At 40.7% G+C, this 15,123-nt stretch overlaps 1 pseudogene across 1 annotated transcript; it reads left to right on the top strand.

The window, feature by feature from the left end:
* The first annotated feature begins 646 nt into the window (after positions 1-646).
* On the top strand, positions 647-13,822 carry LOC308393803 (cytochrome P450 2J6-like; annotated as a pseudogene). The gene is made up of 8 exons (XR_013974786.1): positions 647-886; positions 974-1,136; positions 1,380-1,529; positions 1,612-1,772; positions 2,755-2,931; positions 3,054-3,195; positions 3,440-3,862; positions 4,068-13,822. The product of XR_013974786.1 is annotated as a cytochrome P450 2J6-like (transcript).
* The last annotated feature ends 1,301 nt before the right edge of the window (positions 13,823-15,123 follow it).

The raw sequence follows: 15,123 nt of genomic DNA, 5'->3' as shown, positions 1-15,123 counted from the left end.
TGAGTTGCTTTCCTGTTTCAACAATATGAAATAGAGTTAGTTTGTTAAATAAGGTGAGAAGAACACCACTGGCTTTCCCAGAACTCTTCTGAAATGAAAGCTTAATGGCAAATACAAACCAAGCAAAGTTCTCATGGAATGGAAACAGGATTTTAGTTTTGGTACATTTAAAAGTCAGCCTTGAAGAAACGCAGATTTGACCATGGTTGGTTGTGAAAACATGTCGTTTTATGATCATGCAAGGCTTTAAAAATCTCACATCTTCCACTCTGTCAAATGGCAAAACTACAAACTCATTTTCAAGATTCCAATGAGCATTTTTTTTTCTGTGTATGTTAGTGTTGCCCCAAAGATAGCAGTTTTAAAGTGGTAAAAATAAGAACTGAAGTATTAAAGTTTGGCTATTTCTTAAATCTAATCAAGCCACCCTCAAGCCAAAAAGATTCTCTACTGTTGAGCAACAATACTTGATTTTAGCAACCTAGATTAAAAATGTTTTTCACATCCTTTTTTCTCCATGAAATAAGGCCAGAGTTCAGAGTAAACTTTATTTGCTTTACCAAGTGATAGTAATACTGAGCTTCGCCCTCACTGCAGTGATAGCACTTGTTGCCTACTCTCAGACTGAGTCATCTGTCTTACAGGAGAAATCGTACCCACGTACAGTGACTGTATTTACAGAATGGATTCAATCATTTCTGTAATTGGAACCTATGTTTCCTGGGATCTCAAGAGTCTGCTGCTCTTCGCTGCAGTTTTCATCATCACTGCAGACTATATTAAGAATCGTCGGCCAGCAGGCTATCCTCCAGGACCCCGGGGTCTTCCAATTATGGGCAACCTATTCACTATAGATCAGAACAGGGCCCATGAGAGTATGACACAGGTACCTGTGAATCTTAAAATTTTACTTATTAACTCATATTTTCATCTCAAGCCTTGTGTGTATCTTCTTTGATAAATCCTTTGCCAGTTAGCAGAGAGATATGGAAATGTGTACAGTCTACGGATGGGACAGGAACGGATGGTGGTTTTAAACGGGTTTGATATTCTGAAAGAAGCTCTAGTGACGCAGGGAGACAGCCTGGCGGACCGCCCGGACCTTCCTTTACAGATTGATAGAGCACACAGACTAGGTAAGGGTACTAAAGATCAACACAGATACAAAGTTTGATAGTTTAAACTTTTAAGGTTTTTGGCCTTACCCAGAACCAGTTGTATTATTCTGGTTTGCCCAAAGACTCTCGGTTTGGTTGCTTCAAATTTAACTTTAAGAAAGGAGTTAGGGATAAGAATAGAGAAGTGGTTATATAGTCCTAAAACACAACCTTCTTTTTTATAGTTGAGAAGTTTGCTGTCCCTGCTCTTTTTCTGATCAGGTGTCATTGCCAGTAGTGGAAACCTCTGGAAGCAGCAGAGACGCTTTGCACTTTCGACCCTTAGACAGTTTGGATTTGGCAAGAAGTCACTTGAATCTGTGGTCCTGGATGAATTTACATATTGTGCAAAAAACATCAGAAGCTATAAAGGTACGTGCTTATTTCACGGTAAGACTTTTAGAATGAACAGATTCACATAAATTTACATAAAAGTTTCTCTTCTATTCTGGAGGTAAGCCATTCGATCCACACCTCATCCTTAACAATGCTGTCTCCAACATCATCTGCTCCCTGGTGTTTGGCCATCGCTTTGAGTACAGTGAAGAGAAGTTCATTAAAATGATGCAACTGTTTGATAAAGGATTCCAGATTGAAGGCTCCATTTGGGGACAGGTACAGCATTTAAATATACTGATCACATCCTAAATTCACGGGCCACAGCTCTGCCATTTATTCCTTACGGGAATGTTTTTTTTAAATGTCAGTGAATGATCTTTTTCAACACAGGTATGTAAAGTTTATTAATATTAAGTCTCCTCACTACTAGAAGCATACGTACTGAAGTGTCTGACGCAGTAAAAGAAAAATAGTCACCTTTTAGGCGAGAAAAGAGGTGATAACAAACAGGAAATTAACACTGAGCAGTGACATGCAGAGTAGGAGAGAATATCCAAACTGTATAGATGAAGCTATAGAGGTTTTATATTGATGGACACATTTTTACACTAGCAATAAAGAAAAACACTTTAAAAAAACACACACACACACAAAGACAAACGATTCCCCCAATCAGAACTTTATCTTTTAGGTTTTGTACTCAGCAAAATCACTGACAGCAATGCTCAAATCCAAAGTCATGATGCTATATTCATCCTGGAGTCTTGTCTCTTCCTCTTTCTTTTGACCACCACTGTTTTATTTTGCTTGGTAAGCATGATTAGAAATCCCGCAACACTGTTGCCAAAAACCAAATTGTTACTTAGTTAACAGCTTAGCACACATTTTCCACAAAAGGTTAGAAAGAACAAGTAATCTTTTTCCCAGCATGTCTCTCCACCATCAGAACTTTAAGAAAAAACATGTATTTTATTCAGAAACCTATAAAATGATTGAGTTTGAGTTTGCAGTTAATATTCAATTCATAAGAAAAATGTATAGCATACAAAATTTTGGGACCTTTGGATCACAAAGTGGAAATATGACTTAATAAAACTCTTATAATATGTCCACTTTTTTGGCTGCCCCTCCCTGAGTCTGGTTCTGTATTATTAACCAAACTTTTGACTGGTGCTGTACTTTCCAGTAGTTTATTTAGACTGAGGCATGGCATTTGCACTAACGTGAATGTATTGTTCCAATCTGTTTCCGTTTGTAGCTCTACAATGCATTTCCTGTACTGATGAGACGTTTACCAGGTCCACATCAGAGTGTCGGGCAGATGTGGAATGAAGTGAAGGATTTCATACGAGTAGAGCTAAATGAGCACAAGAAGACCTGGGATCCCTCAGAAACACGTGACTACATTGATTGTTACCTCAGTGAGATTCAAATGGTAGGAGATTAGGCTTAATTTGCCATTATAAATTGCCATGTAATTCAGGTAACACTGCCAATAAAGGCACTTTTTTAAATCATTTCCAATGTTTTAAAATGTGTGTTTGCATGTATTTTCAGAATAAGGGGCAGGACGACAACACTTTTGATGAGGAAAATCTGGTTATTTGTGTTTTGGATCTTTTTGTGGCTGGATCTGAAACCACATCCACCACCCTGCGCTGGGCTTTCCTCTACATGGCAAAATATCCTGAGATTCAGGGTAAGAGTATTGACCAGGCCTGGAAAGCTCTCTGTTTTTATTAAATAATCTGGACATGTGTGGCACTAAAGGAACATTCTGGTCATAATTTAAGTGTAAACTTTACTATTTCCAGGTTATACTCAGCTTTTTAGATGTATAATGTATTGTGCAATGGTGCACAAATCTCTTTAATAATCAGCGCTGTTGCACTACGCTGTAAATTTCATTGCTGAAATACTGTTTTCTTTTGTCTTTTGCACAGAAAAGGTACAGGCTGAGATAGACAGAGAGATTGGAGAGTCCAGACAGCCTTCAATGGAGGACCGTGCAAACCTGCCTTACACTGATGCTGTTATCCATGAGATCCAGAGGATTGGAAACATAGCTCCTCTTGGCGTGCCGCATGTCACCAACAGAGATGTCGAGCTGGGGGGCTACACAGTCCCAAAGGTCATTGCTCAAACCAATTTTCAGTAAAAGACAAACATGGTTTATGTCATATTTCATTTTGTGTGTTTTATTTACCATTATTCCAATTGCCAGGGAGTTATAGTAATTCCCAATTTGACATCTGTGCTGTTTGACAAGAAAGAGTGGGAGACGCCTCACACCTTCAATCCAAATCACTTTCTGAATGAGGAGTGCAAGTTTGTGAAACGAGCAGCTTTTCTGCCTTTCTCTCTTGGTAAGGAACGACTCTGTAGATATTTTATTAATGTCTGTGCAAGATTTTTCAGCAGCCTCTCCAAACATGCACTGTAAAATGTGCTGTTTAAGAGATGGCTGGTGAAGGACAAAAAGAGATCCTAAGTAATTCTATTGAATCAGTAACTAATCTGTGCACAGTCATCCAAAGGAAATCTAGGACTAATGTCAGTGTCTTGTCTCAGGTAAGCGGGTGTGTCTTGGAGAGAGCCTGGCCAAGATGGAGCTTTTCCTCTTCTTCACCTCCTTCATGCAGCACTTCACATTCTCCATGCCTGCCGGGGTGAAGCCTGATATGGACTACCGCTTTGGGCTCACTCTGACACCGAAGAATTATGAAATCTGCGTAACCCCACGTCATTAGAAACTCTGATATAGTTCAGAGTTTAGAGAATATGACAAGTTTAATAGTTGATTGCATATTTTGATCTGAATTTCACTACGCACCAGTGAAATTTCTCTGCTTTCTTTAATAATAAGTGCATTATTTCCTTTAGTTGTTTTTGTTAGTTACATCAACGTCATTGTCTCCATACAGTCTTTGGTTTTGGTCCATTTTTTTATGTCAGTCCTTTTTTAGGGATGAGTACCGGTTCTGACATAAACGGTAGTAACCAGACCGAAAAGCAGCGCACATTTCGGCGCTTTATTCCGGTGCTTTTTTTTTACTGAGATGTCATACACTTTGGATTCTAGCCAATCATTTTACCTTTGCAATCGTAGTAGGCGGGCCCAGGTACGTACGTTCTTTTAGAGCAGAGCTACAGATTAAAAATGCCCAAGGCGAAGCAGTCAAAGTCTGGCTGTACTTCACAGCAAAAGATGCAAACTCAGCAGCAACAAGTGCTTTAAGCTGATACTGTGATACTGTCAAAGGAGGTAACACCTCGAATCTGATGAAACACCTGGCGACGCATAGCGGGGGTTTTTTAAAGCCAAGAAATGCACCGTATTTGATAGCTTGCTGCAAGCCCTCACACCGAGCACATCTACTGCGGGTGTGGTGCCTGTTATCAGACCTGGAGTTAGCAACATCCCCCAAGAACCCGAAGAGGAGAGTCCTGGCCCCTAGCCCTGCCAGTGTAGCAGAAATGATGACGGATGATGATGCAGCAGCAGCCGTTCTTCTCTGGGCGAGTAGCTTAATGTTGTTCGTGTGTAATTTACATTGAGTGGGCTAACCACGTTATTACATTAATGCATGTAAGGTGAACTAGCAAACACCGTCGTAGTTACATGCGGCTGTCTTCTTGTTTGATGGCAGATACTCCCTTCACCCTGGCCAAAAAGGCTAAAATGACCAAAGAAAAAGAGGGAAACAGCTAAACATGAGAGGTTTTTGGACAAAGTTTGTGTTTTTCATTCTTTAAGCACTGGTTCGAGCACTGTTTAAGCACCGGCACCGTTTCAAAAGTACCGGTTTGGTACTGGTATCGGATAAAACCTAAATGATACCCATCCCTATCCTTTTTTTTTACCTTTTTCTTTTTGATGGACTTTTATTATGCAGCTAAAGAGAGGACAAACAGGTAGATTGGGTGTCCTTTAATGGCCTAAAAGCAAAACCAAAAAACAAAAAGTATAAAAATTAAATAGGAACCAAATTGGTAGCTAAATACGGCAGCATGCACAGTGGTTAGCTGCATGTTCTCAGAGTCTTTGTGTGGGTTCTGTCCAGGAGCTCCTGCTTCCTCTCACAGTCCAAAAACATGCAATTAGTGGGGTTAGGTGAACTGGTGATTCTAAATTGTCCATAGGTTTTCAAGACTCTGTCAAACAGTCTGTGTGCATCACTACTGTCGTACATACTGTAGTTCCTAAGTTATATTAAAATGGAAATTTTACTCACTGCGTGATAGGAGTGTTGTTTATTCCTCCAATAAAATTCTGCTTACTTGACCTAGATGAGATGTAGTATTTACTTTGACTTGCTGTATTTGTTGTATAGATTCAGTATTTTCTGTAATCAGATCCTGTCTTTCCTGGGATTTCAGTAGTCTGCTGCTCTTTAATACAGTTGTCCTTGTCATAGCAGACTACATCTAACACATAAAACTACATACAGCACACACTTGCATTTAATTTTGGTGAGCCCATGGAAGTTGGAGTCTTGGTTTTCTGTTCTTAACTACTACTGTAGCCGATCCACTTCAAGGTTCACCATGCTGTGTGTTCACAGATGCTCTTCTGCATACCTTGCTTGTCATTAGTTGCCTTCTGCCTACAATTCAAAACCTGTACAACGCCAGGACCATGTGGTGGTGTGACCAGGAGATATTTTATTTTGTATTCTTATGATCACAGTTATAATTAGAAGTATCAATCATTAATCATTTACCATTGTGGAATCTGAGGACAGTATAATCTTTGTTTTATATCTATGGTAATCTGAGTAAAGATTAATGTATGCAGGTTATCATCATTGTAATCAAGTTTCAAATGGTATCCACAGCATTGTATTCACCGTCCATAACTGGAGGGTCTAGCAGGACCTTGTTCTAATTCATTTGCAGGCCTACATCAGAACAGGCACATAGAGAGTTATGTAAACACGCACGGTCACCCTTATTTACACAGGGAGGTCATGTCAGGACATTCTCTAGTTGGACACACAGGCTCACAGAACTGCACAACCTGACATGTCACACACTTGTTTTTCTCTAAAGTATCATCTGATGTTTGTATAAGGAAAACTTTGGACTATGGGGAGACTTATCATTTCCAGTAAGGTCTAACTGTGTGATGTCATCATGGGTTTAAATGAGGATGGGGAACGGTCCACTCTTTGGAGATCTGTGGCTGTACGCTTGTCTTCCCATGCTTCTGTCTTAGAAGTATGTAATAAAATCACTATGTTTGTCACCTACACGGACTCGGCTGTTTTTCCTTCTTACCCAAACTGAACCAGACGTAACAACTTGGTGCCGAAACTCCGGTTGGGGGAGAGGGGAGCTTGCAGCTATCGTGTGGGTGACAAACAGGGGCGAAGGCCAGCAGCCTATCTGAGTGACGCTAGGCGACATAAGAAAGGTGAGTGCCACCTGTTGATTTTTATCCAAAGGCGCTATATTGGAAGTTAAAACTAAATTTAATTAAATAATATTCACTCAGTCTGGGTTTCTGGTGTTTGTCCATAGTGATTTGTTTTGGGTAATTTGTGTTTAAAGTTTGGGGAACATTTGACTGATAAAATTTATTGCTGTTCATTGTGGGAGCGAATTTTAAGAGGTTTAAGAGGTTATATGAGGTTAAAATAATACGGTTTAAGGTGTGTGGAAACCGATGTGGGTGGCTGGATGCCAGCAGTCACCTGGTTAGTGTAGGGTATTTGGTTTAATCGATTAGCAGAGACGCGGTCTCGGGCGTCAGGTAATTAAACGGGGGGGCTGAGAGCTCACCGTGAGGCTTTTAAAACAAGTAAATTTATTTAGGACTGGAGACGCGGTCTCCTAGGAATGTAGTTCGTCCAGCAGGTGGCACTGACCCCTAATCGCGGACGCGTGGTTAGGTTTTAGCCCGGAGTTGGCCTTCCGCGGGGATTCGGACTCCCGTCAAAAAAGGCTAGACAATCAATGGGTGATTGTCTTATACTGCATTTTTTGATCGACAGGGTCGCGGACCCGGCCGTGACCTTTTAACGTGGCTGCCTTGTGAGTTTTAAGTATAGCTGAAGGCGTGGGTTTGATACTAGCGCCAGAGGTGGAGCTCCTTTCCAGCTGCGGGAAACGGTTATAAATTAAGTAGGATTTAGTAATGTGACCGTTTTCAAGGCGGCGTACTTGAAACGTGTAATTGATCAGCAAGGCTAGGCCTGGGCTATAGGTGCTTTTAAATTAGTCAAAAAGTTAGGTGTAACCTCTTCTGGCATAGGACGTCTATGCGGGCCCGTGTGTAAATAGATTATAAATTACCTGTGTGTGTAAATAAGTTGTATAAATCTGTTAGATCTGAAACTCCGGCTAAAAACTTCATCTCTAGAAAAACTCTTTTCTCTTCTCTCCCTCTTTCTCTCAGTTGGGATTCTGTGTGTGTATGTGTGCTGGAGAAAAAAGAAAAAAAAAAAAAAAAAGGAAAAGGGTCTCTCTCTCTCTGTCTCTGTGAGAGAAAAAAGGTGGGGGCCGAGGGAGCCCGCGGGGCCGAGCGGGTCCGCGGGAGCGAGCGTGTATGCTGTATAGAGGAGAATGAGGAAGAAGGGAGTGAGAAGGAGCGAGTGAAAAGAGTAACCGAGTGTTTGGTGATTTTTTTATTATTTCAGAGGCTCTGGGTAAGAGTTTTGACTATATTGATTTAATTCTGTGGTTTTGGAGTTGGTGACTTTAGCTGTGAGAGTTGTGAAAAGAGCAGGTTTTTCTTTTGTTGTGATGTTAAGTATAAATTCAATAGACTGTGAGTAATCGGTGTTTTTCTGCCTATTGTGCTGCGTGGAAGACACAGAAGTGTAGAAATGTTTGTGGTTTATCTTTGTTTGACGTTTTATATAGAGTTGGATTGTGGTTATGTTAAAGCTTTGCTGTAGGGGTATGAGTGTGAATTTGTGCTGGCTTCACATGTTTAAATGGATGCATAGAAGTTTGTGAGTGAGAAATTGTTATGGTGGGGTTTAAAGTTAGTAAAGAGTTAAATCAACCCTCCTCAAGAGTTCAATAATTTAGGCAGTTATGTTTATACGAATATTAAATGTATGTTTAGTGTCCTCATACAGGTGTTTTTTCTTAACCTGGAAACCTGAGTACGGCAGCAGAAGACAGGCCAAGCTTTGGCTAAAAATTCACGGCTGGACACCAGAGTTGTCCCCACCCCTCCCGGAAAAAGAGAGAATGAAGTTTTAGGCAGGTTTTTCTCGCAGAACTGCTCTGGGTGCTGTGTCCCTGAATCTCACCAGTGTTAACCTCTGGCGGAAGACATGGAGAAAAGGAAAAGATGTTCCTGGTAAATGACTGAAACAAATAAAACCACACACAACCAGAGAAAGGTATGAGAAGTGTGAGGAACAGACACATGTGCGTGTTAGAGAAATGCCTCATTTGAGAAAAAGTTAAATTAACCCATATACAGACGCACCCATACATGCAATGAAGAAACAGCTTACATACATGTGCACGTACATGCAAGGTTAAAGTAGCGACACTTAACATACACCTGTTTTTTAAATGATATAGTTTATACATTACTGACAAATAAACTCTCTGGGTTGCAAGACAACAACTTAACGTCAAAAGACAAAGGCACTGGTCTGATGATTAAGTGAGGACACGACAAATTTAGTGGTTAAAAGGGTCGAATTGGGACATGTTTTGTTGATTGTTTGAGACAAAGGACTACTGAATGGTAGAAAATTCCTTTTTAGGTTTCTAAACAGGATCTTAAGAATTTTAACACGTACCTGTGTTGTCCTGTCAACTTGGGGGGTTATGAGTTGATTATGTGGTGAGAAAAAACAAAAAAAAAAAAAAAAAAGGGGGGAAGGGAGATCTCGTTGTTTCTCCCCTCTCTGGATAACACAGCCAACACAGCACAGTCAGCACAACATCATTTTCCTGTTCGCCTGTTTTGTTTTGTTTTTGTTTTTTCTGAAAGCCGAAGCTGACCTGGACTCCTACCCTCCCCTCTACCATCGTTGCCCTCTCCGCGACTATCTTTGACCCTTTGACCCCTGAAGGCCTGAAGACCCTTTGACCCCTGAAGGCAGCTGGACTCACAACAACAACTTGAGGATGTCAACAGTGCTGCAAAAAAGCGATCTCATGCAGCAGAGACGGAGAGCACTAAACCTAAAGCCCGTTTCACTACACGGGGGAAATTCCCAGACTGCGTCAGCTGACAGAGCTGTGACGAGACGCGCATTAAGCCCGGAGGAAAAGGGAGGGTGAGCAAAAGAATGCTGACCTCTGAGAAGAGCCGAACAGCAGAGCTGCAGAAGGCCGTGGAGCAGAGTAAGGACAACATAAATAGACTCTGATCTGACGTGGAAGGAAAAGACTCTGAGGTCTTTGACAGAAATTGAGCATGGCTCCGGAGGAGCTGGCTGCTAATTGAACTCATCAGTCAGACTTGGAGTTTCACGTACAGGACTTGAAATCAGGCGGAAGCTTGCTGGAGTAGGAGGTCGCCAGACCTGATGCAAAGCTCCAACAGCAGGAGCAAGCCCGGAAGGAGCTACAGAAGCAAAAGGGTCAAGTTACAAGGAGAAGATGCAGGCAGCTGCAACAACGGATGAAAACAGACCCAAAGAGGAGGGGAGGACCCCAGGGCATGCGTCAGGCCGCTGGTTTACCTAAACTACAGAACAGGAAGGTGATGAACACAAACATACACCAACACACGAACACACACTTCTGCATGCGCCGACTTAGAATGAAGAGAAACACACACATGAACACTTATGCACTCGTTGAGGGAGTGAAAACTGATACATACCCATGCACCAAAATCAAAATGTTGATTTAATTCACTAAGAAGTGATACACAATGCTCCAGCTGCTGCAATGAAGAATGCTTTACTGACAAAGGCTCAATGCTGCACACAACAAAGTCAAATATAGAATTTGCTATAAGAATAAGCCCAGAGGGCATTTGTGTGGTCTGGGGAGCAGAGTCCAGAGCGGTTTGGTTATGAAAACGATGCCCGTGCGAGATATCTGGGGCTTAAGGCCTCGACTCAATTGTTTACTGTACACCAAAAAGAAAAGAAAACAGCCTGAGTAGTGGTGCAGAGTGAAAACGATGAATTAACAGTGTGAGTCTTATTTCAGAGCGCCACATCATTGTGATGGAGATTGAATAGAAGGAGGAACACACGGACAAAGAAGAAGAGAAAGGGGGGGCAGCCCTTGAACACGATTGCCTGAGGTATTAAAGTTCTGTGCTAAATTCTGGTTTCCAGTGTGAGAAAAGTCACGCAGTGCCAGTAGTAGAGCTAGGTTGAGTGATGATTCTAAATGACTGTAAGTAAATCATCGTACACCCGTTCAAGTTTCATGATAACGGGGATCTAGACTTTGTTGAACTCTAGGCAATTTGAACAGCTAAGATTTGAGTGACCAAGTAGCAGTTGAATAAAAGTCATTGAATAAGTGTTGAAATAAACTGGCAGAATTAAGAGAATTAAAACATTTCAAGAGCTCAAATTACTTAATATGGAAACGGTTCTATTTTGTTTCACGAACGCAAAACATATAGGTTTAGGAATAGGAAAAGGTTGAGGTGGTGTTGATTTGACTCTGTGTAGGTTTAGGTGGGTATTTTTATTGATGGGAGGAATATTCAGTGACAAGTCCTAAGACCCGGGCGTTGGTATTTTTGTTTTTGTTATCTTTTATTTTATTTTGTTTTATATTTTGGACAGTGCACTGATTTTTGTTAGTGAATCTTTTCTTTAAGCAGATCTGCACATCGGAAATTACAAGCGTTACACGTCGGCGAGAAAATTGTTGTAAGTGAGTTTCTCCGCATTGAAATTGGCTCTGGAGGAAACCACTTATGGGGACAATTAGAAAATGAGAGTCCCTGCCCAAAAAAGGATTCAGCGAGGTAATCCGATCTCAAGTTCTTCTTTTTCTTTTTGAAATGAGCTCATTTTGCTGAGGGCGGAAATCTAAATGCGGCGATGGTTTTCACTATCAGCAAAGAAAGAAAAATGGATGAATGAATGAATGGATGAAAGACTGGAAATAAAACAAACGGACTGACTGGTAAAAGCTGACAAGACTTGACTACGACTTAAGGTTAACCTCCACCGAGATAGAACAAGAGGGTGGATGAATTTATGTGTGATTCTTTTTACAGGAAATCTTTTTATAGCACCTATGGGATGTGGATGGCTGACTACGGTCAATATGCTGCTAATGTTTGCTTTGCTTTGGTGAGAAGGGTGCAGTAGAAAACAGACAAGTGACATGGAAACAAGTAATAATAACAAATAACTAATTTGGGGACAGTTTAACCTAGAGCCCACTAACTGGCCATTAGGGGCTCTCTCGCTCTCTCTCTCTCTCTCTCTCTCTCTTGGGGTAATATTGCCCAAGTGTGAATAAAACAAATTGTGGCAATAAAAGTGATTTAATGATCAGAGAAACCTGAACATGATACTTGTCTGTTGTGCTGAATCGTTTATTACTCTTATGATTTGCAGGTGGTTGTAAATAAGCTGTTTGCTTTAACAGGTTTGCTTTTTAGCTGAATTGCAAAATACAACTAGAACGATTAATTGAGACTAATCGCAACTAACCTGAAACTGAGGAGGTTCTATATAAGGAAGAATTAAAACAGGTATAAAGTGCATTTGATCTTTAATTGCAGGTGTGACCATGAAGATTTTTGGTACAGATTGTAGGTTGTTGCTCATTATTGAAGTGTGCTCATAAAGGTAAAAGCTATATAGGGGGTCTATGATTTGGTTTGTGTTTTAATAATTTAGGTATGGCAAAATTAAAGGTTTCTAGACAATTTAGGGGACCAGTGAGAAGCATAATTAGATGATCAGAAACTGAGTACTACACTCAAGTTAGAATTAAGAACGCCCAATTTGTTTGAGGTCTGTTGTTCATTTTTATACACACATTGCAAATGTGCTTATAAGGAGCTGGCACTTAGTCTGTGAAGGTCAAAAGCTTCATCCGACAACGGATCGGATTGATATATTGGAGCTATTGACTTCACGTGCAGAGGGTTAAGTGCATGCACGCTTACACACATAAGCATGGCATAGGATTGGAATAAACAAAGTCAACAACATTAGGTTAGGAGAGCCAGCGCAGGAGAGGTGGTGGCTTTCTGTCTCTTGCAGAGAAGGGAACAGACACCAGACGGGGACACGGAGATATGGGGACCCTCCACAGCAACGGGGGTCAAGTGTCATGGCCTTGGGGCTCCTTGAGAAGATGGATCCCATAACCACAGCGATAACCAGGAAGGGGTTGGCGAAAACTAGGAACACCAGAGACCAACGAGGTTCGAGAGGCTTTTGGCAAAAAGGGGGACACGGCGGTGACAACGGACATCAAACACACAGATCTTTGTTTGAATAATCCCTAGATCTGTGTAACGACTGAAGGGTGGTCTACCCCGGAAGTCGAAGAAAGAAGAATCCGAGGGCGTTTCTTCACTCCAAGAGGAGGTGGTGAAGGGGCCTGAAGCGTGACAGGCTGAAACTCGAGTCTGAAGCTAAAAGAACAGCTGGGTTGTGGGAAAATTGGAAAACAACGGAGGTGTTGGGGTTGATAAGTGTCATAACGTGTTTGTTTGGTTTGGAGACAAATCCTGGTGTGAGTTGGGCTGGCAAGCCAGCCCAAAGAGGAGGAATGTGACCAGGAGATATTTTATTTTGTATTCTTATGATCACAGTTATAATTAGAAGTATCAATCATTAATCATTTACCATTGTGGAATCTGAGGACAGTATAATCTTTGTTTTATATCTATGGTAATCTGAGTAAAGATTAATGTATGCAGGTTATCATCATTGTAATCAAGTTTCAAATGGTATCCACAGCATTGTATTCACCGTCCATAACTGGAGGGTCTAGCAGGACCTTGTTCTAATTCATTTGCAGGCCTACATCAGAACAGGCACATAGAGAGTTATGTAAACACGCACGGTCACCCTTATTTACACAGGGAGGTCATGTCAGGACATTCTCTAGTTGGACACACAGGCTCACAGAACTGCACAACCTGACATGTCACACACTTGTTTTTCTCTAAAGTATCATCTGATGTTTGTATAAGGAAAACTTTGGACTATGGGGAGACTTATCATTTCCAGTAAGGTCTAACTGTGTGATGTCATCATGGGTTTAAATGAGGATGGGGAACGGTCCACTCTTTGGAGATCTGTGGCTGTACGCTTGTCTTCCCATGCTTCTGTCTTAGAAGTATGTAATAAAATCACTATGTTTGTCACCTACACGGACTCGGCTGTTTTTCCTTCTTACCCAAACTGAACCAGACGTAACAGTGGGTAAGAAGTACTAGAGATGAACCTTTCACCATGGACATAAACTCCTCTGTACCAGGAGCTGTAGCCCATCAGGACCAGTACCCCTGGAAATGAGAACAGAATGTTTGAAAGTGTGATATTACTATAACACTGAGCTGTGTACTTTGCACATTATGTTCACAGACTTTGCACAACTGTTCTTCCTAGTTTATAATGTTTATGTATTTTTGTACCCTACTCTTCTAAATATTTCGGTTTGTATATATACAGTTGTGTGAAAAAGAACATTTTCAGTGAATTTGCTGCAGACCTGTGAAAAACTAAGCGTAACCTATCATTCAGGAACTTGTAGAACCATCTTTAGCAGCAGTAACATAGTCATTTTATCTGAGGAATCATTTCTTATATATAATTTACAGTGTTTAAAGTTGGAAGGCCTTTGTTTATGCACAGGTTTCTTAAGTCCTGTGCATAAACACAGCGTTTCATGCATTTACTTTTTCAAACATTCTGTCGTAGATTTGCTGCTGTGGTCAGGATCACTGTCCTGTTTTCAAACCCAGCTTCAGCCAAGCTTTACCTGTTGAGCAGAATTCCTTACTTTGGTATACAGAGGAGTTTATGGTATGGTCCTTTCTTTAAAGACAGTTTGCCTTGATATCTGGTCATCTGTGCAGTCATCATTATACCTCTTCAGATCTCTGGTTCTCCTGCTCTCTGGTAATATTTGCTATGCCCCTAAAGCGTCATATCTTTTAGAGCTCATTAACTGGTCAGAGACCAATAAAGTTAAATTATTGTGAAGTTAAGCAATAATTGTGGTTTGATAGAACTGTAGGCTGGATGCAGTTATTGTTTCCAGGATCATCTTGGAGAAGGACTTTGTAGGAGAATATATTTTGCATTGTGAAGATTGAACTTCTTCCATCAGGGGCAGGTGTGTTGTATTCATTAGTACACTTTTTTATTTGCCTGTCTAAGACTGGGGGTAGATTTTCATCTATATTACACAGTAACAAGAAATCCAGGTCATTAAAGATATAACTGCAATTAATAATAGTTTTTTATAGCACCTGGAGCTGGACTGAACTGATACACACTACTCCTCATGGTACACCCATCTTTGGATGAGAGTAGATAAGAGTCCCATCAAAAATATCAAACAAAAATGATCAAAAGAAAAAAAAGATTAAAAAAAAGATAAAATATTTGCATCTAAAATGCAAAAATGTAATCTTGTACAAGTGATATACAAGAAAAACAGTGAAGGAGTACATAAATATTATGCGTAAGCCAATGTTATT

Source organism: Rhamphochromis sp. 'chilingali', assembly GCF_963969265.1.
Source record: "Rhamphochromis sp. 'chilingali' genome assembly, chromosome: 3".
In the NCBI taxonomy this organism is placed as follows: domain Eukaryota; kingdom Metazoa; phylum Chordata; class Actinopteri; order Cichliformes; family Cichlidae; genus Rhamphochromis; species Rhamphochromis sp. 'chilingali'.
This window is presented reverse-complemented; position numbering and strand designations above follow the sequence as displayed.